This window comes from Podarcis erhardii (assembly GCF_964252035.2).
Source record: "Podarcis erhardii genome assembly, chromosome: 3".
Taxonomy (NCBI): Eukaryota; Metazoa; Chordata; class Lepidosauria; order Squamata; family Lacertidae; genus Podarcis; species Podarcis erhardii.
In genome coordinates, this window is record NC_138507.1 from 119,978,489 (window position 1) to 119,998,920 (window position 20,432).

The window sequence follows — 20,432 nt, forward strand, 5'->3', positions numbered from 1 at the left end:
AAGTAATGTGACTGGAGTCCGGAGAGAAAAGTCCTGACAACAATTTACTGAATAAACTGAAATCAACTGCATAATCTGATGAGCAACAGGGTTTTTTTGTCACTTCAGGAACTTTGTACTTTGCAGGAAAAGCATTCAGCTAAACGTACAGAAGGAAGCTCCCTCAGAACTAAGCAGCCAATCAGAGCATGTGCTACCACAGTAGAAATCATGCCGCTGGGCTGGGCTGCGAAGCAGGACCTCCACCACCTTGTACAGTTAACTAACACTGAGAACGGAATTAACCTTCAAGTTATACGATGGGTGTTCTCTGCTGCTGCTGCTGCTGTTCCAGTAGGAGCACCCAAAGGAGGGTCTCGTATGACGTTTGAAGCAGGAGATGTGCTCCAAAAGATATTGCTAAGCTGTGGACTGTTTGTGGTGGCCTTCACATCCTAGGGAACCTGTGTGTGATGGGCTGGGCTCAGGCTCAGAACCAGAGGAGTCTCAGTCTGCACCAGATCCTAGTAACCCACCGGCGTCTCCCAAGCTGCAGAGACTGAGGTCTGAGAGAAGGAGAGACCTAAGTACTCGCAGGAGGAGTACTCACCTTTGGGCGAAACAGGGAGGTGAGTCGCTGGGGGATCAGGACCAACCATTACCCCGACAGAGATAAAAGACTGTTGGACCCCGCCCCAGGATGCGGGAGCAACATTATGAGCACCACACCCCATAGTCACCTTGGACTGGAGTTAACTGTCCAGGGGTCTTTTACCTTTGTACCTACCTGCTTACAGACTTCCCACTTGGGTATCTCGTTGGCACTGTGGGAACTAGGCTAGATGGACCTTTGACCTGGTTCACCAGGCACTTTTTATGTCATTAAGTAAGGCAGAGCTTTCCAAACTGTGTCATGACATGTTGGTGTGTCGGCTGCAGTGTGCAGGTTTGTTGTGCAAACGCTCCCCGCATTCCTCCCGGAGCTGGAAAGGGGTTAGATTAACCTCTGGTTTGCTAGTAAAACTGAATTACTGTGTCACAAAAGGATAAATTCCTTCCAGTAGCACCTTAAAGACCAACTAAGTCAGTTCTTGGTATGAGCTTTCGTGTGCATGCACACTTCTTCAGATACACAGTGTGCATGCACACGAAAGCTCATACCAAGAACTGACTTAGTTGGTCTTTAAGGTGCTACTGGAAGGAATTTGTTTTGTTTTGACTATGGCAGACCAACACGGCTACCTATCTGTCACAAAAGGATGCTTGTCTAAAATGTGTTGTCACCAACATGCAAAGTTTGGAAAGCTCTGAAGGAAGGGATGAGAGCGCCGGTCCAGACACATCCTGGCACGTATTCCCAAATTGCAAGTTAACAAGTCACCTTATTGGAAGCCAACAATGAAACGAGGAGGAGAAGGCAGCCATTTTAAAAACGGAGGCGCATCTGAACGGAAAATGTCAAGTGTTGCCGAAAAGGCGGCCACAAATGGAGCACCTTCACAGGGACAGCCGATGGAACGGGTTCCTTGACGCGAAGAGTGTTTTTGGAGTGTTTAATTGGCAGCCCTACATAACAAACTAGAATCATTATATAATTAGAAAGAAATTACAGATCCCATTAGGTGCTTAGAACAAGCCAGATTAAGTTCTGATTATTTTTTAATAAGGAGGGAAGTTTGATGCATCGTCGAGGTTCTCTGCATAATGATGCTGCCTCCAAGAATGGAACTGTTCATTCCATCTCCAAACGCTTGAAGCTGGAGCAGTTTTGGGGGTTTACATGGCAAATGCTACGCGTTTGGAGGCCCTGAATGGACCAGGTTTCCTGGCACCAGGGGCATAGCTAGCTGCTCTGGCACCTGGAACAGCGGGGACGGGGCGATCCACGCACAGGGGCATTGTGGCGCTCCGCGCTCCGCCCAGGGCAGGGGGGCACAGTGGCAATACACCCAGGGGGGCACCATGGCAAGCTGCCCACGGAGTCCGCCTGGCAGATACAAGCCCCATGCTGCCGTTTCGGGCAGCACAGGGCCCTGAGACACAGTGTCACTCCTAGGAGATGTGTGCATCAGGTGTGCTGCAGGCCAGGCCCCACAGTAAGTGCCCCCCCATGGTTTGCCATTTTTTCACCCCCTCAGGGATGGCACCTGGGGCAGACTGCATCCCCCACCCCTTCCTATGCCCCTGCCTGGCACGAGTACGTGAGCGATGCATCTGCATTGTGAAGAAATCTTCTTGTTCAGAGGAGATGCCCCATAGCAGAGAGGTGTGATGGCCTGGGACTCGGGCTCAGAACCAGAGAAGTCTCAGTCTGCACCGGATCCTTTGCCTCAGGCAGCAGCTGGACCAAGTCTGGGGCCTGATCCGGAAGAGCCCCAGTCTGCACAGGTTCCCCTGCAACAAACACCAGCTGGGCCAAGTCAGGGGCCTGAGCCTGCCCTGGCTCCAGATGCGGGGTGACCTCGTTGCCTCCAGCTGGGCCATCACTTACAGCTGCTCCACTACCGGTTGGGTCAGGGGAGGCTGAGGTGGCCTCTGGGTCCAGTAACCCACCGACGTCTCCCAAGCTGCAGAGACTTGAGGTCTGAGAGAAGGAGAGACCTGAGTACTCGCAGGAGGAGTGCTCTCCTTCAGGCGAGACAAGGAGGTGAGTCAACCGGGGGATCAGGACCAGCCGTTACCCCAACAAAGATAAAAGGCTGTCGGATCCTGCCCCAGGTTGCGGGAGCAACATTGCTGTACGCCAGAACCTGCCTGTGATCCTGTGCCTGACCCTGCCTGGTTTCCTGCCTTCTGTCCTGCCTTGGCCCTGTCGGACTGACTCCTAGCAGAACTTTTTGATTCGGGACCGGAACTGGACCGCATTGCTTGGGTTACCCCTGGGCCCAGCACAAGGGGCAACGCTGAAGGGTCAGTTTGCCTCATTTAGCTCCCAGGTTGTTGGGGAAATGGGTGTGATGGCCTGGGATTCCGATTCAGAGGCTGACCCAGAGGAATCCCAGTCTGCACAGGAGTCCCTGCCTCCAGGGCCGGCTGAACTGGGGCAGGGCCTTGATTCTGAAGTGCCTGCACCTGTGCCGGATCCTCAGGAGCAGGCACCAGGTGATTCCACTCTGGCTCCAGAGGTGGTTGAGGACTCAGTGCCTGCAGGTGAGTCTCCCCCTGGGCCCAGTAACCCTTCAGCCTCTCCTGAACTGCAGAGGCTCAGGGCAGAGAGGCGAAGGGAACTGGTTTCTCCCGGGAGGAGTGCTCGCCTTAAGGCCAGGAGAGGCGGGTCTCCTGGGGGCCGGGACCGCCCCTGGCCTCAGAGAAGTTAAAGGCCAGTCAGCCCGGTCCCAGGTTGCAGGAGCAACGTTGACGAAGAGCTGTTTCGGCCAGCATCCAGTCCTATTCCTCCAGTGTTCCTGTCCCCGCCCGGCTTCCTGCTTCGGACCTCGTCCTGCTCCTTCGGAACTGTTTCCAGGCTATTGACCCAGGACCGGACTTTGACTACGCCAACAGTAACCTTCCCCCCCCCCCGGGACCAGCACAATGGGTGTAGCTGTGGGGCAAAGGGTGCCAAGCTCAGTCTCTAGTAAATCCACGTAGGGCTGGCAAAGATCCCTGCCTGAAACCCCTGGTAGTCACCACCAGTAGGTGTAGGTAACTCACAACTTGCACAGAGGTTATGTTCCAGGGGTCAGCACGAAAAGCCAAAACTGCTTAGAGTCAAAACAACCCCTTTGAACTGCCCCCTGCACTAGCAAACTTTCTTTCCGGAGCTGGCTTTCTAAATGGGTCTTATCTCTCTGCCCAAGAAAGAGAGAGAGCTTTTGAAGCCCTTTGCCTTGCTTACTGGGCTCCGCAAGGCTCTTGCAAGATCTCACAGGGCTGTCCAAGTTCCTGTGAGGTTTCGCAAGAGCCTCCCAGAGATCACTAAGCAACTCCGAGAGCTTAAAACTTATGTTTTATTATATTTTTATATATGTTGGAAGGTGTCCAGAGTGGCTAGGGCAACCCCGTAAGACATGTAGTAATGGGGGACTTCAATTACCCGGATATTTGCTGGATGTCAAACTCAGCCAAGAGCATAAGGTCAAACAGATTCCTCACTGGCCTTGCAGACAACTTGTCCAGAAAGTGGGAGAAGCAACAAGAGGAACAGCCATTTTAGATCTGGTCCTAACCAATGTTGATGACCTGGTTAGTGGGGTAGAAGTGGAAGGATCATTAGGCGCGAGTGATCATGCTCTTCTGAAGTTTACTATACAGCGGAAAGGAGCAGCCAAGCATACTAGGACTCAATTTCTTGACTTTAAGAAAGCCGACTTCATAAAACTTAGGGAAGTGCTGGGTGAGATCCCATGGACAGTAATACTAAAAGGAAAGGGAGTTCATGATGGCTGGGAGTTTGTTAAGAGGGAGATAGTAAAAGCACAACTTCAGGCAATACCAATGAGACGAAAACATGGAAGGTGCCTAAAGAAGCCAGGGTGGCTATCTAAAGAACTTTTAACTGAGTTAAGATTAAAAAAGGATGTGTACAAAAAGTGGAAAAGGGGGGAAACCACCAAAGAGGAATTCAAACAAATAGCCAGCACGTGTAGACACAAAGTCAGAAAAGCTAAAGCACAGAATGAACTCCGTCTTGCTAGAGAGGTTAAAAGCAACAAAAAAGGCTTTGATGGGTATGTTCGTAGCAAAAGGAAGAAGAAAGAAACAGTGGGGTCACTCAGAGGAGAAGATGGTGAAATGCAAACAGGGGACACAGAAAGGGCTGAACTCCTCAATGCCTTCTTTGCCTCAGTCTTCTCCGATAAAGAAAACAATGCCCGACCTGAAGAATTTGGAGCAAATGATTCAGCAGAGGAAACACAGCCCAGAATAACTAAGGAGATAGTACAAGAATACTTGGCTAGTTTAGATGTATTCAAGTCTCCAGGGCCAGATGAACTGCATCCAAGAGTATTAAAAGAACTGGCAGATGTGATCTCAGAACCACTGGCAGTCATCTTTGAGAATTCCTGGAGAACAGGCGAAGTCCCGGCAGACTGGAGGAGGGCAAATGTTGTCCCTATTTTCAAAAAGGGGAAAAGAGAGGACCCAAATAAATACCGCCCAGTCAGTCTGACATCAATACCAGGGAAGATTCTGGAGCAGATCATTAAGCAAACAGTTTGTGAGCACCTAGAAAGGAATACTGTGATCACCAATAGTCAGCATGGATTTCTGAAAAATAAGTCGTGTCAGACTAACCTGATCTCGTTTTTTGACAGAATTACAAGCCTGGTAGATGAAGGGAATGCAGTGGATGTAGCCTACCTTGATTTCAGCAAGGCATTTGACAAGGTGCCCCATGATATTCTTGTAAAGAAGCTGGTAAAATGCAGTCTTGACTATGCTACCACTCAGTGGATTTGTAACTGGCTGACTGACCGAACCCAAAGAGTGCTCATCAATGGTTCCTCTTCATCCTGGAGAAGAGTGATTAGTGGGGTGCCACAGGGTTCTGTCTTGGGCCCGGTCTTATTCAACATCTTTATCAACGACTTGGATGATGGACTCAAGGGCATCCTGATCAAATTTGCAGATGACACCAAACTGGGAGGGGTGGCTAACACCCCAGAGGACAGGATCACACTTCAAAACGACCTTGACAGATTAGAGAACTGGGCCAAAACAAACAAGATGAATTTTAATAGGGAGAAATGTAAAGTATTGCACTTGGGCAAAAAAAATGAGAGGCACAAATACAAGATGGGTGACACCTGGCTTGAGAGCAGTACATGTGAAAAGGATCTAGGAGTCTTGGTTGACCACAAACTTGACATGAGCCAACAGTGTGGTGCGGCAGCTAAAAAAGCCAATGCAATTCTGGGCTGCATCAATAGGAGTATAGCATCTAGATCAAGGGAAGTAATAGTGCCACTGTATTCTGCTTTGGTCAGACCTCACCTGGATTACTGTGTCCAGTTTTGGGCACCACAGTTCAAGAAGGACATGGACAAACTGGAACGTGTGCAGAGGAGGGCAACCAAAATGGTCAAAGGCCTGGAAACGATGCCTTATGAGGAACGGCTAAGGGAGCTGGGCATGTTTAGCCTGGAGAAGAGGAGGTTAAGGGGTGATATGATAGCCATGTTCAAATATATAAAAGGATGTCACATAGAGGAGGGAGAAAGGTTGTTTTCTGCTGCTCCAGAGAAACAGACACGGAGCAATGGCTCCAAACTACAAGAAAGAAGATTCCACCTAAACATTAGGAAGAACTTCCTGACAGTAAGAGCTGTTTGACAGTGGAATTTGCTGCCAAGGAGTGTGGTGGAGTCTCCTTCTTTGGAGGTCTTTAAGCAGAGGCTTGACAACCATATGTCAGGAGTGCTCTGATGGTGTTTCCTGCTTGGCAGGGGGTTGGACTTGATGGCCCTTGTGGTCTCTTCCAACTCTATGATTCTATGTGGCTTAGAAATAATAAAATTATCATTATGGAATGGGACGTCCCTATTTCCATCGGATAAACATTGGAGGGGATGGGACAGATAGAAAACAAGGTGCCATAGAAGGGGAGAAACATCAATGCCACTTAAAATGGGGTTGGAAGCTGACAAAAAATAAGAGAAAAGACGGAATTGTGTTTGGACTGTACCATATTTGTTAGAAATGTTGAAATGTAAGCAAGAATAAATTCTGACGAAAGAAGAACGGCAGACGAAATTAATGGACTATGCAGAATTAGACAAAATGACAGGAAGGATTCGAAACCTGCGGGACCAGAGATTTACAGAAGATTGGAAGAAGTATATGAATTATTTGAAGAGCAACTGTAATCAACAAATTACGCTAGTAGGACTACAAGGAGAAATATATGAAGTGTTACAAAGCAGAAAAAGATAGAGATATTGGTTATGAGTTTGAAATGTAATAGGGAAGATAAGAAATGCATACTAAGAGATTAGAAAATTTTCAGACAGGACTGACGGAAGTAAAAAAAACTGAATAAGATTTAAAAGTATGTTTAATTATTGTTGAAAATTGTAAACACACACACAAACACACACACATATATTGAAATGTAATAAAAATATAATTGGAGAAAATAAATAGCATCACCCTCCTGTCTTCCTAGGAGGCGCCATAGCCACCCTTTTAACCCCAGGGTGTGACTTGGGGATCCGTTCCTCATCTGCCCCATTGTCTCAGGCCGTTGACAGGCCTAGCGGAGACCCCAAGGAAGCAGGAAAAGAAGCCTTTTCACCGGAGACCTTAATATATGCGCATACGAAGAATGGGCAGAGGGTGCGCTGACAGAAGGCACGTGAGGTCATTCGAGAGCAGATGTCACGTCAGCTGGGGACACAGAGGAACTGAAACGGACCGAACTTGGATGAGCCCAGCAGTTTTTCACCTGCTATCCCTGCCTTTCTCTTCTGGTGACAAAAAAACTAAAGGAAAAAGCATGTCACTAAAGAGCTGGCCCATTCTCCTTTTTTATTTTATTTTTTGCAGAGATAATCAGCCTAGGTGATGGCGTCTTGCTGCTCAGGGAGGGGATATGTGGGAAGGAAGGCTACAAAGAGTTTTATCTGCGATCAGCACTCTGGCTTTGCAGTAATGAAAAGATTTGCATAACAAATGCTTCCTTGGTTGCTCTTGTTCGGCCGAAATAATTCATTTCCCCAGCTAAAATAAATCCACCTACGAGTGAGGGTTTGCTAGGTGGAAGGAGGGATCAGCCTCGCTTCCCTCTCTCCCTATGTGATTCCCTTTAATTTGTTGTTTAGTCGTGTCCGACTCTTCATGACCCCCTGGACCAGAGCACGCCAGGCCCTCCTGTCTTCCACTGCCTCCCGCAGTTTGGTCAAACTCATGCTGGTAGCTTTGAGAACACTGTCCAACCATCTCGTCCTCTGTCGTCCCCTTCTCCTTGTGCCCCCCATCTTTCCCAACATCAGGGTCTTTTCCAGGGAATCTTCTCTTCTCATGAGGTGGCCAAAGTCTTGGAGCCTCAGCTTCAGGATCTGTCCTTCCAGTGAGAACTCAGGGCTGATTTCCTTCAGAATGGAGAGGTTTGATCTTCTTGCAGTCCACGGGACTCTCAAGAGTCTCCTCCAGCACCAGAATTCAAAAGCATCCATTCTTCAGCGATCAGCCTTCTTTATGGTCCAGCTCTCACTTCCATAATGTGGGGTGTAGATGCAATAGATAAATGTTGTTGTTGTTGTTTAGTCATTTAGTTGTGTCCGACTCTTCGTGACCCCCAGGACCAGTGCACGCCAGGCACTCCTGTTTTCCACTGCCTCCCGCAATTTGGTCAAACTCATGTTGGTAGCTTCGAGAACAGCGGCACCTTTGACACGACTGATGTTTCTCCTAAGTAGGTGCCTAAACAATACTTATAAGTTTAAGTGTGGTGGTGTTGTATACTTAAGTATAAGTGTACTGTAAATAAATGAGCAAATAATTTTTTTTGTTTCTTTCCCCTCCCTTTCATAAACAAGAGATAAGGCGGAAGCATGGTGTCTGACATAAGCATAATAAAAATTAATTTGGGGGTGAAACTAAATTTGGGGGCCGCTGGGCAGATCTTTGAACCCCGGCGGTGTATATGCTATAGACTGCGCTGACCCTGCCAATGGAGATTCAACAAGCGTCGTCTGTGCCAACTAAATACCCGTGGAAAACTTTTCTATTCCTCCAGGTCTACGCAGCCACTTAAGATCCATCAGAGTTAATTGATGTCTGTACTTTAGTTTTTATGGTTTTATTGTATGGTTGTAAGTTTTTATTGCTGCAAACTGCTTTGATTTTTTTTTTATGACACTGTGGGATAGAAATATAAACAAACAAGCAAACAAAACAATGCTGTTTTATTGATTACCCCACATCTAGGGTCCAGGATAACCTAAGGACCACCTGATCATCATCATCATCATCATCATCATCATCATCATCATCATAATAGTTGTTGTTGTTTAGTCATTTAGTCGTGTCCACCACTTCATGACCCCCTGGACCAGAGCACGCCAGGCACTCCTGTCTTCCACTGCCTCCCCCAGTTTGGTCAAACTCATGCTGGTAGCTTCAAGAACACTATCCAACCATCTCGTCCTCTGTCGTCCCCTTCTCCTTGTGCCCTCCATCTTTCCCACCATCAGGGTCTTTTCCAGGGAGTCTTCTCTTCTCATGAGGTGGCCAAAGTATTGGAGCCTCAGCTTCAGGATCTGTCCTTCCAGTGAGCACTCAGGGCTGATTTCCTTCAGAATGGATAGGTTTGATCTTCTTGCAGTCCATGGGACTCTCAAGAGTCTTCTATACCTCGCCCATCTGGCTGGGCCTCCCCAGCCACTCTGGTTGGCTTCCAACAAAATATTAAAATACCGTAATGTATCAAACATTATATCGCAGACTGTTGATTGAGATCATCCAGAGAAGGGGTGTTAAGATGTCCCGCCATATTACAGAGGAACCACTGGTCTCAACCAGAAGTTGGGCATTTAGAGTTACGAGTCCCCTGCTATGGGACATTCTTTCTTTCGAAGCACCTTTTGAAGCACCCTTGCTTTTGATTTTCAGGTGCCTCTAGAATCCTTTTTCATGCCAACACTCTTATGCGGTTGCCCAAAGTTTTCTTGAGCAGCCAGTTATTTTAATGGTTGCTCTGCACTGCTTTTAATGTGTTTTTCAAAATATTTTATGTGTTGGTGGCACAGAAATACTTTTATAAATAATCAGCAAGGAAAACAAATTGTAGGCCATTCCTGGCCTGATGGCCCTGGCGGCCAGTTAGTTTCTGGGTCCAGTTCAGAGTGCTAGTTTTGACCTATTAAGCCTTCAGTGGCTCAGGGCTGCCATGCTTCCATTCCTTGATGAACTATGCAGAACTAGCAGAAATGACAGACAGACTAAGAAAAAGACAACAGGGACTTTGAAAAAGAATGGGAACAATTTATATTATACTTGCAGAAACAAAGAAAGTCTATAGACTTGATGGCAGGATTTAAATAAACATCCATATTATTGGTATTAGAAAATGTGTAGAAGATAGAGAATAATATGGTGTATTCATTGTTATTTTTATGTTTTTAGGTTTGATGTTATTGTATAAATATGTTCTTAGTAGTTTTTTTTTCTTTTAGGAGGTAGCAAAGAAGGTGAAGAGGGACGCGGGTGGTTAAACCACAGAGCCTAGGTGGTTAAACCATCAGAAGGTCGGCGGTTCGAATCCCCATGACTGGGTGAGCTCTCATTGTTCGGTCCCAGCTCCTGCCAACCTAGCAGTTCGAAAGCACGTCAAAGTGCAGGTAGATAACTAGGTACCGCTCCAGCGGGAAGGTAAACAGCATTTCCTTAAAGGTAAAGGGACCCCTGACCATTAGGTCCAGTTGTGGCTGACTCTGGGGTTGCAGCGCTCATATCGCTTTATTGGCTGAGGTAGCCAGCGTACAGCTTCCGGGTCATGTGGCCAGCATGACTAAACAGCTTCTGGCGAACCAGAGCAGCGCACAGAAACGCTATAGGCGTTTAACCCACAGCGCCCCCCCACGTCCAGAGGGAGAATTAACAAAGAGCTATAACTTCCTTTAATTTCTTGGCCAAATCAGATGCTTGTCATTGGCAATAGACCCAGTGTAAATAAAAAAATACCAGTCATATTTGCTTGTCAATTCACATTTTTCCAGGGCTTGCGTAAGCCCCCTGTGTAGAATCTCCTCCTTCTCTAACCTTGTGGTACGGAGGAAGATGAAGGGCCCGTTTCCTGCATGTGAGAAGAGATCAGCCATGCCCAGGCAGACATGACTAGAGCAAACCAGCCCCTTCTGTCCAAAAGAGGAAATTAAAAATTATTGCCATTCTGCTCTGGTTCATTGTGCTGGAACGGTACATGTATTAATGGTGTCCACAGGTCAATGCCAGACGTGCTTCTTTCTTTGGGGCCGATCCGTTTGGTGGGTGTTCTGCAGAAAAGGTTGCGAGCATTTCCCTTTTGGATTTAAAGCTCTCGTGCATGCTGTCTCCTTTTTCGGGGCGAGCTGCTGCTAATGAGGCGGCTGGCTGTGAAATTACACTTTAGGTGGGTCTTCACGAAACAAGAAAGCTGCAACATCCAAAGGACTCCAGAGCCAACCAATCAGTTCGTGGCTGAGCTGCCGGCTCATAACCCACTCTCTTAACTGGTACACAAGCAGTTTTTGCTTCCTGTACGACGCCATCTGCAAAACCCGAGCTGCTCTCTCTTTCTTTGACCATATGCAAGTTGCGCAACGTCTTCCTTAGACATTGCCCAGGCAGGGTGTCAAAGATTCCAGTGTGGCAGATCTGCTTGGCATGTAGAATGTCCCAGTTTCAACCCATTGTATACTCTGGTGGGACTGGGGGCTGGAAGAGACCTGGGTTTGAAGAGTTAGAATCATAGAATCATAGAATCATAGAGTTGGAAGAGACCACAAGGGCCATCGAGTCCAACCCCCTGCCAAGCAGGAAACACCATCAGAGCACTCCTGACATATGGTTGTCAAGCCTCTGCTTAAAGACCTCCAAAGAAGGAGACTCCACCACACACCTTGGCAGCAAATTCCACTGTCAAACAGCTCTTACTGTCAGGAAGTTCTTCCTAATGTTTAGGTGGAATCTTTTTTCTTGTAGTTTGGAACCATTGCTCCGTGTCCGCTTCTCTGGAGCAGCAGAAAACAACATTTCTCCCTCCTCTATGTGACAGCCTTTTATATATTTGAACATGGCTATCATATCACCCCTTAACCTCCTCTTCTCCAGGCTAAACATGCCCAGCTCCCTTAGCCGTTCTTCATAAGGCATCGTTTCCAGGCCTTTGACCATTTTGGTTGCCCTCCTCTGGACACGTTCCAGTTTGTCAGTGTCTTTCTTGAACTGTGGTGCCCAGAACTGGACACAGTACTCCAGGTGAGGTCTGACCAGAGCAGAATACAGTGGCACTATTACTTCCCCTGATCTAGATGCAATACTCATATTGATGCAGCCCAGAATTGCATTGGTTTTTTTAGCTGCCGTGTCACACTGTTGGCTCATGTCAAGTTTGTGGTCAACCAAGACTCCTAGATCCTTTTCACATGTACTGCTCTCAAGCCAGGTGTCACCCATCTTGTATTTGTGCCTCTCATTTTTTTTGCCCAAGTGCAATACTTTACATTTCTCCCTATTAAAATTCATCTTGTTTGTTTTGGCCCAGTTCTCTAATCTGTCAAGGTCGTTTTGAAGTGTGATCCTGTCCTCTGGGGTGTTAGCCACCCCTCCCAGTTTGGTGTCATCTGCAAATTTGATCAGGATGCCCTTGAGTCCATCATCCAAGTCGTTGATAAAGATGTTGAATAAGACCGGGCCCAAGACAGAACCCTGTGGCACCCCACTAATCACTCTTCTCCAGGATGAAGAGGAACCATTGATGAGCACCCTTTGGGTTCGGTCAGACAGCCAGTTACAAATCCACTGAGTGGTAGCATAGTCAAGACCGCATTTTACCAGCTTCTTTACAAGAATATCATGGGGCACCTTGTCAAATGCCTTGCTGAAATCAAGGTAGGCTACATCCACTGCGTTCCCTTCATCTACCAGGCTTGTAATTCTGTCAAAAAACGAGATCAGGTTAGTCTGTCACGACTTATTTTTCAGAAATCCATGCTGACTATTGGTGATCACAGTATTCCTTTCTAGGTGCTCACAAACTGTTTGCTTAATGATCTGCTCCAGAATCTTCCCTGGTATTGATGTCAGACTGACTGGGCGGTATTTATTTGGGTCCTCTCTTTCCCCCTTTTTGAAAATAGGGACAACATTTGCCCTCCTCCAGTCTGCCGGGACTTCGCCTGTTCTCCAGGAATTCTCGAAGATGACTGCCAGTGGTTCTGAGATCACACCTGCCAGTTCTTTTAATACTCTTGGATGCAGTTCATCTGGCCCTGGAGACTTGAATACATCTAAACTAGCGAAGTATTCTTGTACTATCTCCTTAGTTATTCTGGGCTGTGTTTCCTCTGCTGAATCATTTGCTCCAAATTCTTCAGGTCGGGCATTGTTTTCTTTATCGGAGAAGACTGAGGCAAAGAAGGCATTGAGGAGTTCAGCCCTTTCTGTGTCCCCTGTTTGCATTTCACCATCTTCTCCTCTGAGTGACCCCACTGTTTCTTTCTTCTTCCTTTTGCTACGAACATACCCATAAAAGCCTTTTTTGTTGCTTTTAACCTCTCTAGCAAGCCTGAGTTCATTCTGTGCTTTAGCTTTTCAGACTTTGTGTCTACACGTGCTGGCTATTTGTTTGAATTCCTCTTTGGTGGTTTCCCCCCTTTTCCACTTTTTGTACACATCCTTTTTTAATCTTAACTCAGTTAAAAGTTCTTTAGATAGCCACCCTGGCTTCTTTAGGCACCTTCCATGTTTCCGTCTCATTGGTATTGCCTGAAGTTGTGCTTTTACTATCTCCCTCTTAACAAACTCCCAGCCATCATGAACTCCCTTTCCTTTTAGTATTACTGTCCATGGGATCTCACCCAGCACTTCCCTAAGTTTTATGAAGTCGGCTTTCTTAAAGTCAAGAAATTGAGTCCTAGTATGCTTGGCTGCTCCTTTCCGCTGTATAGTAAACTTCAGAAGAGCATGATCACTCGCGCCTAATGATCCTTCCACTTCTACCCCACTAACCAGGTCATCAACATTGGTTAGGACCAGATCTAAAATGGCTGTTCCTCTTGTTGCTTCTCCCACTTTCTGGACAACAAAGTTGTCTGCAAGGCCAGTGAGGAATCTGTTTGACCTTATGCTCTTGGCTGAGTTTGACATCCAGCAAATATCTGGGTAATTGAAGTCCCCCATTACTACTATCTCCCTTCCTTTTGCATGCTTGGCCATCTGTTCCAGGAAGGCATCATCTATGTCCTCCGTTTGGCTTGGGGATCTATAGTAAACTCCCACAATGAGGTCCCTGTTATTCATCTCTCCCTTAATTTTGACCCAAATGCTCTCACTTTGGCTTTGAGGTTCTAAATCTTGGATCTCTTCACAGGTATACACATCCCTGACATATAATGCCACTCCTCCTCCTTTCTTGTCTGGTCTGTTTCTCTGAAATAGATTGTATCCCTCCATTATTACATTCCAGTCGTGGGACTTATCCCACCAGGTTTCAGTGATGCCTATTATGCCATATTTAGTTTGCTGTCCCAAGAGCTCAAGCTCATCTTGTTTATTTCCCATGCTTTGCGCATTAGTGTACAGACATTGAAGTCCATTAATCATTCCCCCGTGTCTCTTATTTAAGGATTTTTTCCTCCCACCACTAGGTCTGCGTGCTGTTTGCTCCATTTGGTCTATGACATTTGGATGATCATGTTCATCAATTGATAGACTCCTACCTTCAGGACCACTGTCTTCCTCCCCCACATTAGTCAGTTTAAAGCCCTCCTGATGAGGTTTCTGAGATTTTTGGCAAAAACATTCCTCCCAACCGTTGTGAGGTGCAGCCCATCGCTTGCCAGAAGTCCATCTTCAAGAAACTGCAGTCCGTGATCTAAGAATCCAAACCGTTCCTGTTTACACCATTTGCGAAGCCAGCTGTTCACTTCCACTATTTTTCTCTCTCTCCCTGGGCCACGTCGTTCAACTGGGAGGACAGATGAGATGACAACTTGTGCATTTAATTGCTTCAATTTCCTGCCCAGAGCCTCATAGTCTCTTTTGATCTTCTGGAGGCTATTGCTTGCAGTGTCATTGGTTCCCACATGAACCAAGAGGAAGGGGTATTTGTCAGTGGGTTTTATGATTCCTTGTAGTCGTTCAGTTACATCTTGGATCTTAGCCCCGGGGAGACAGCACACTTCCCGAGACATCTTGTCAGGCCCACAGATCACTGCTTCTGTTCCCCTCAGTAGGGAATCCCCTATCACCACTACACGCCTCCTCTTAGGTTTGGTCGGGGTTCTTCCGTGATCTGTCCTTTCCAAGGTCGCCTGCACATTCCCTGAGGACTGACTTTGCTGCTCGTCTTCATATACCTGATCGACTGTAACGAGGGAGAGATCCTCAAATGGTGTCTGCTCTTCGTCTTCCATTCTAGGGGAGAGGACCTCAAAGCGATTGTGTATTTCTAAACAATCAGAGCGAACCCTGGGCCTCCTACTTCTTTGAGTCACGTTTCTCCATATATCTGGCTCCTGTGTTGGTGAACTAGCCTCCTTCTCAGGGGAGTCCCCTGTCTCCTCCTTGGTGGAGACGGTGTGCTCTGTTGCTTGGGGAGGCTCCTTGATTTTGCACTGAGAACTTGGTGTAGCCGTGATGGCTTCTTGTATATGGTCCTCTCCTGCCCTCTCAGTTGGTTAGAGCGTGGTGATGATAATGCCAAGGTCACAGGTTCAATCCCTGTATGGGACAACTGCATTGTCCTGCATTGTAGGGGGTTGGATGATCCTCAGGGTCGCCTCCAAGTCTCTGTGATTCCATTCTGTGATTCTACTCCAAGCATCAGATTAAGTCATGCAATTACATCCATTTGCGTTGCCTAAAAAATTCAAGGCCATGCAAGGTGGAACATTCCTGCCTCTCAACTGATAGCAGGACTTTAACTCAGTGCTGTGACACAGTAGTAATAGTAGTGGTAAAACAGAGAGATCTGTTGCCAGTCCAACAATCTGTTCTTTAACCAGAAAGCACATTTTAAGACTGACCAACCATGGAACAATGAGGTGCAAATCGCCACGGGTGTGTTCCCTCTTTCATTGGGGTTAGGTGGCAGAAGTAAACTGCAAGCTTGAACAAGAGTTTGGAAGAAGAGTTTGGATTTGATATCCCGCTTTATCACTACCCTAAGGAGTCTCAAAGCGGCTAACAATCTCCTTTTCCCTTCCTCCCACACAACAAACACTCTGTGAGGTGAGTGAGGCTGAGAGACTTCAGAGAAGTGTGACTAGCCCAAGGTCACCCAGCAGCTGCATGTGGAGGAGCGGAGACACGAACCCGGTTCCCCAGATTACGAGACTACCGCTCTTAACCACTACACCACACTAGCTCTCTGGGCCCTGGGTTTAAATAACACACACTTCCCCAAACATGTTTTGGGTGTATAGTCAACGGTGAACTTCCCAGCTTCCCAAAGGGCCCATCAAATCCTCCCTGCCCATCCCTGAAGAGGCTGTCCTTCTGACGCCGCTCGCTTTGCTTCCCCAGATTAGCCTGACCAAAAATAGCCAGTCCTAATCCCATAATCCAAAGAGCCTTTCCTAACAGCGGATTTGATCCGAGTGTCTTCCTTGCGTCGGCCTTTTAACTACCATATTTTTCAGTGTACAGTGGATGCTCGGGTTGAGAACGTGATCCGTGCGGGAGGCACGTTCGCAACACGCAGCATTCGCAACCTGCATCTGTGCAACTGCATGCGCGCGGGTTGCGATTCGGCACTTCTGCGCATGCGCAAAGCGTGATTTAGCACTTCTGCGCATGTGCAACCACTGAAACCTGGAAGTAACCTGTTCCGGTACTTCCGGGTTTTGGTGGTCCGTAACAGCCTAGGACTTGCCGATCAGAAGGTCGGGAGTTCGAATCCCCGCAGCGGGGTGAGCTCCCATTGTTTGGTCCCTGCTCCTGCCAACCTAGCAGTTCAAAAGCACATCAAAGTGCAAGTAGATAAATAGGTACCACTCCGGCGGAAAGGCAAACGGCGTTTCCGTGCGCTGCTCTGGTTCGCCAGAAGCGGCTTAGTCATGTTCGCCACATGATCCGGAAGTTGTACGTCGGCTCCCTCGGCCAATAAAGCGAGATGAGCGCCGCAACCCCAGAGTCGGCCACGACTGGACCTAATGGTCAAGGGTCCCTTTACCTTTACCTTTAACCCAAAAAAACGTAACCTGAAGTGGCTGTAACCTGAGGTATGACTGTATAAGATGAGCTTTTTTTGACCCAAAAATGAGGTTCAAAATTTAGGCTCGTCTTATGCACAGGTAGTGCTGAGGGGGGACGCACGAATGGTTTTTGGCGTGAGCTCGAGATTGAAAGTGGTGATTGGCTGCTTGATTGTTGGGGGGGGGGGAGTGCCGAAAATTGCTCACCCGCCAGAATGCAGCTCATAACCACTGGCGTCGCTTACAATTGCTGCTTACAATCTCGGGCTCACACTTCATTCCGGAGGGTAAACGATTTTCGGCATTGGCCGCTTGATTGTTGTGGGGCGGAATCCCGAAAATCACTCATCCGCCGAAACACAGCACACAACCGCTCGTGTCGCAGCTGCCTGATCGCTGCCATCAGCCTTTGCTGAGGCAGCCAATAGACAGCTGCCCTTGCCGCAGCAAGTGGAAGCATGATTGGCAGCCGCTGGTGGAGATCGGGGAGCTGATAGGTGGTTTTCTCCCCGAAAGCTCAATCCCCCCTATTTTCTAAATTCCGAGGCCACAAAAATAGGGGGCGTCTTATAGACAGGGGCGTCTTATAGATGGAAAAAATACAGTTAGTTCCCCCCACTTTCAGAGGCGTTGGCTTCTCCTGGCTCACTCTGTTTCAGAGGTAGGGAGGCCGGTCCAACTGTTTTGCAAAATACACAACAACACACTTCGAGCTGCTTTTGCACTGCTTCACACTGCAAAATGTCAGGAATTTTGCATGGGAAGCCCCAGGAACAGAGGCCTGTCAGAGTTGCATAGGTGTCTGGTTATAACAGCTGATGCAATTGGATAACAACCCCAAACACACACACACACACGAACCCTGGGGCTTGCAAGGAATTAAAGGGTGGGAGGAGGGAACCTTGCCATTAATTTGAAGATGTTACAATGAATCTGTGCTTTATGACACACTCTGATTAGCTCTGGCCTTGCAAGATTTGTCAAGCCCAGCAGAGACAGCTGCATATAGATTTCCTTTCCCCTCTCCTTCCTCCCCTCTCTCTACTACCCAAAATTAATTTCTGCTGTGGATTCAACACATCGCTTTCCACAGCTCCGGAATGAGGTTGCATGTTCTCTGTTCGAACTGCTGCATTTCCCCACCCCCCTCCCCACTCCACCTCTGCATGAACAGCAGAAAAAGCTGGAAATTCCCCGCAGTCAGCATTTCATCCTTGGTGCAGCCGTCCTGGGCAGCAAATCAAGGGATAAGGCAGCGGGTGGCGGGGGGATGAGGAAGAAGAGGAGGAGGAGGAGGATGAAGTCAGGTTTGCACCATTTCGCGACTCGTGGAGCACCATCATTCAGGAGCTACAAAAGGCAAAGTGTGCCAAACACACAAACAAGCCACAGGGTCCTGTTTTTTTGAAATGCCTGGGGCATTTATTTATTTTTTGAGAGCAGCGAACGCAGCAGCAAAATGCAGTTGTCTGGATGGGGTGGAGAATTTATGTACTGCATTGGGTGGAGCTGGTTTAACTCTCTGTGTTCGCCCTGACCCCCCCCCCCCCGTGGAAACGGAGGGTGAGAAATGAGGAACTGCGTTGCTCAGATTTGTCCCCTTCTCTTCCGCTTGCTCCTTCCTGCTTGCTGGTCTCTGACAGGAACCTGGTGGACCACTTTGAGAGCAAGATGCTGGGCTAAATGGGCCCAATCCTGCAGGCTCTTCTTATGCGATTGTGTTTTAAGTTTTGTGTGCTGTATGTTTTATATTGTTATTGTTGTTGTTGTTGTTGTTGTTGTTGTTGTTATTATTATTATTATTATTATTATTATTATTATTATTATTATTCCCCGTAAGCTACTTAGAGTCATATAGTTAAAATCAGGGTATAAATTCCTTAAATGAAGAAATGAAACTTAGTTTGTTGTTGTTGTAGTTTAGTCATTTAGTCGTGTCCAACTCTTCATGACCCCATGGACCAGAGCACACCAGGCACTCCTGTCTGGAAGTTGTGGCCATCTAAACTAAGCAATGACAAACCTAGACAGCATCTTAAAAAGCAGAGACATCACCTTACCAACAAAGGCCTGTATAGTTCAAACTATGGTTTTCCCAGTAATGATGTATGGAAGTGAGAGCTGGACCATAAAGAAGGCTGATTGCCAAAGAATTTATGCTTTTGAACTCTGGTACTGGAGGAGACTCTTGAGAGTCCCATGGACTGCAAGAAGATCAAACCTCTCCATTCTGAAGGAAATCAGCCCTGAGTGCTCACTGGAAGGACAGATCCTGAAGCTGAGGCTCCAATACTTTGGCCACCTCATGAGAAGAGAAGATTCCCTGGAAAAGACCCTGATGTTGGGAAAGATGGAGGGCACAAGGAGAAGGGGACGACAGAGGACGAGATGGTTGGACAGTGTTCTTGAAGCTACTAGCATGAGTTTGACCAAACTGCGGGAGGCAGTGGAAGACAGGAGGGCCTGGCGTGCTCTGGTCCAGGGGGTCATGAAGAGTCGGACACGACTAAACGACTAAACAACAACAACAACAGCCACATGCCATAGATTTTTGTCGTGCCTAACCTGTAGTCTCATGTGGAGAGGTTGTACTGACTTTAACACCGTTACAAATTCCATCTGTAGTGAGTGATTGAGCTCTGAGTTTAAATGGGAGGACCAGGATACAAGCATACTGCAATCCCTGCAAGAAAGAGCCTTATCCAGCCCAGAGAAGGCACCCTTCTGCTGCAGAAGCCTACAGGGCTCACCCCATTTGGGGTGCACGTGTGTGCTTGAGGCAGTTTTCAGGATTTCACCAGGATATGTTTCCAGCTCTGTTGTGGAGGTTTTTAATGTGACCGGACTGGTAGCTGTCCATGGTCCTGACTCGCTTCCTTGGCCTCCCTTGTCTGTGTTTAGTTGCCTTGCTGTGTTCTATCAGAATCAGTAGTTTCCTGATGGGGTCTGTAATATTGCAACCAGGGACAAAGCCAGTCTGGTCTGGGGCTATTAACTTGCATAAGAAGATTTTTAGGCGGTTGGCCAAGATTGATGTGAATATCTTGTAGTCTTGGTTTATTAGTGAGATTGGGCGGTATGATTCTACTTTGAGGCTGTCTTTCAGTGGTTTTGGGATGGAGATTATTTTGAAATGGGTCCAGGTTTGGGGGATGGGCCCCCCTTTCATGATGTCATTGGATAGGTGGGTCATGTAGGGAATCAGGGGTTCTTTGAATTTCCTATAGAATTCTGGTGTGAAGCCATCTGGGCCTGGGGCTTTGTGTGGTTTCAAGTTTTTGAGGACCGTATCTATTTCCTCTTGGGTGATAGGACTGTCTATGAATGCTTGTTCCTCATCAGTTAAGGTAGGCATGGTCAGTCCTGCTAGGAATTTTCTGATTTCCTCCTTGGGTGGGTTATGAGAGGTGTATAGGTTGGAGTACAATTCTGCAAATTCTGAGATTATTTCTTTGGGGGAGAATGTTATGTTGCCGTCTTTTTTGAAGATGCAGTGTATTCTTGTTTTGAGTGCTTTTCTCCTACATCTATTTGCTAATAGTCTGGAGTTTCCCCCTCCATATTCATAGAAGCGTTGTTTAGAGTATAGAATGCTCATCATTGTTTTGTTGATTT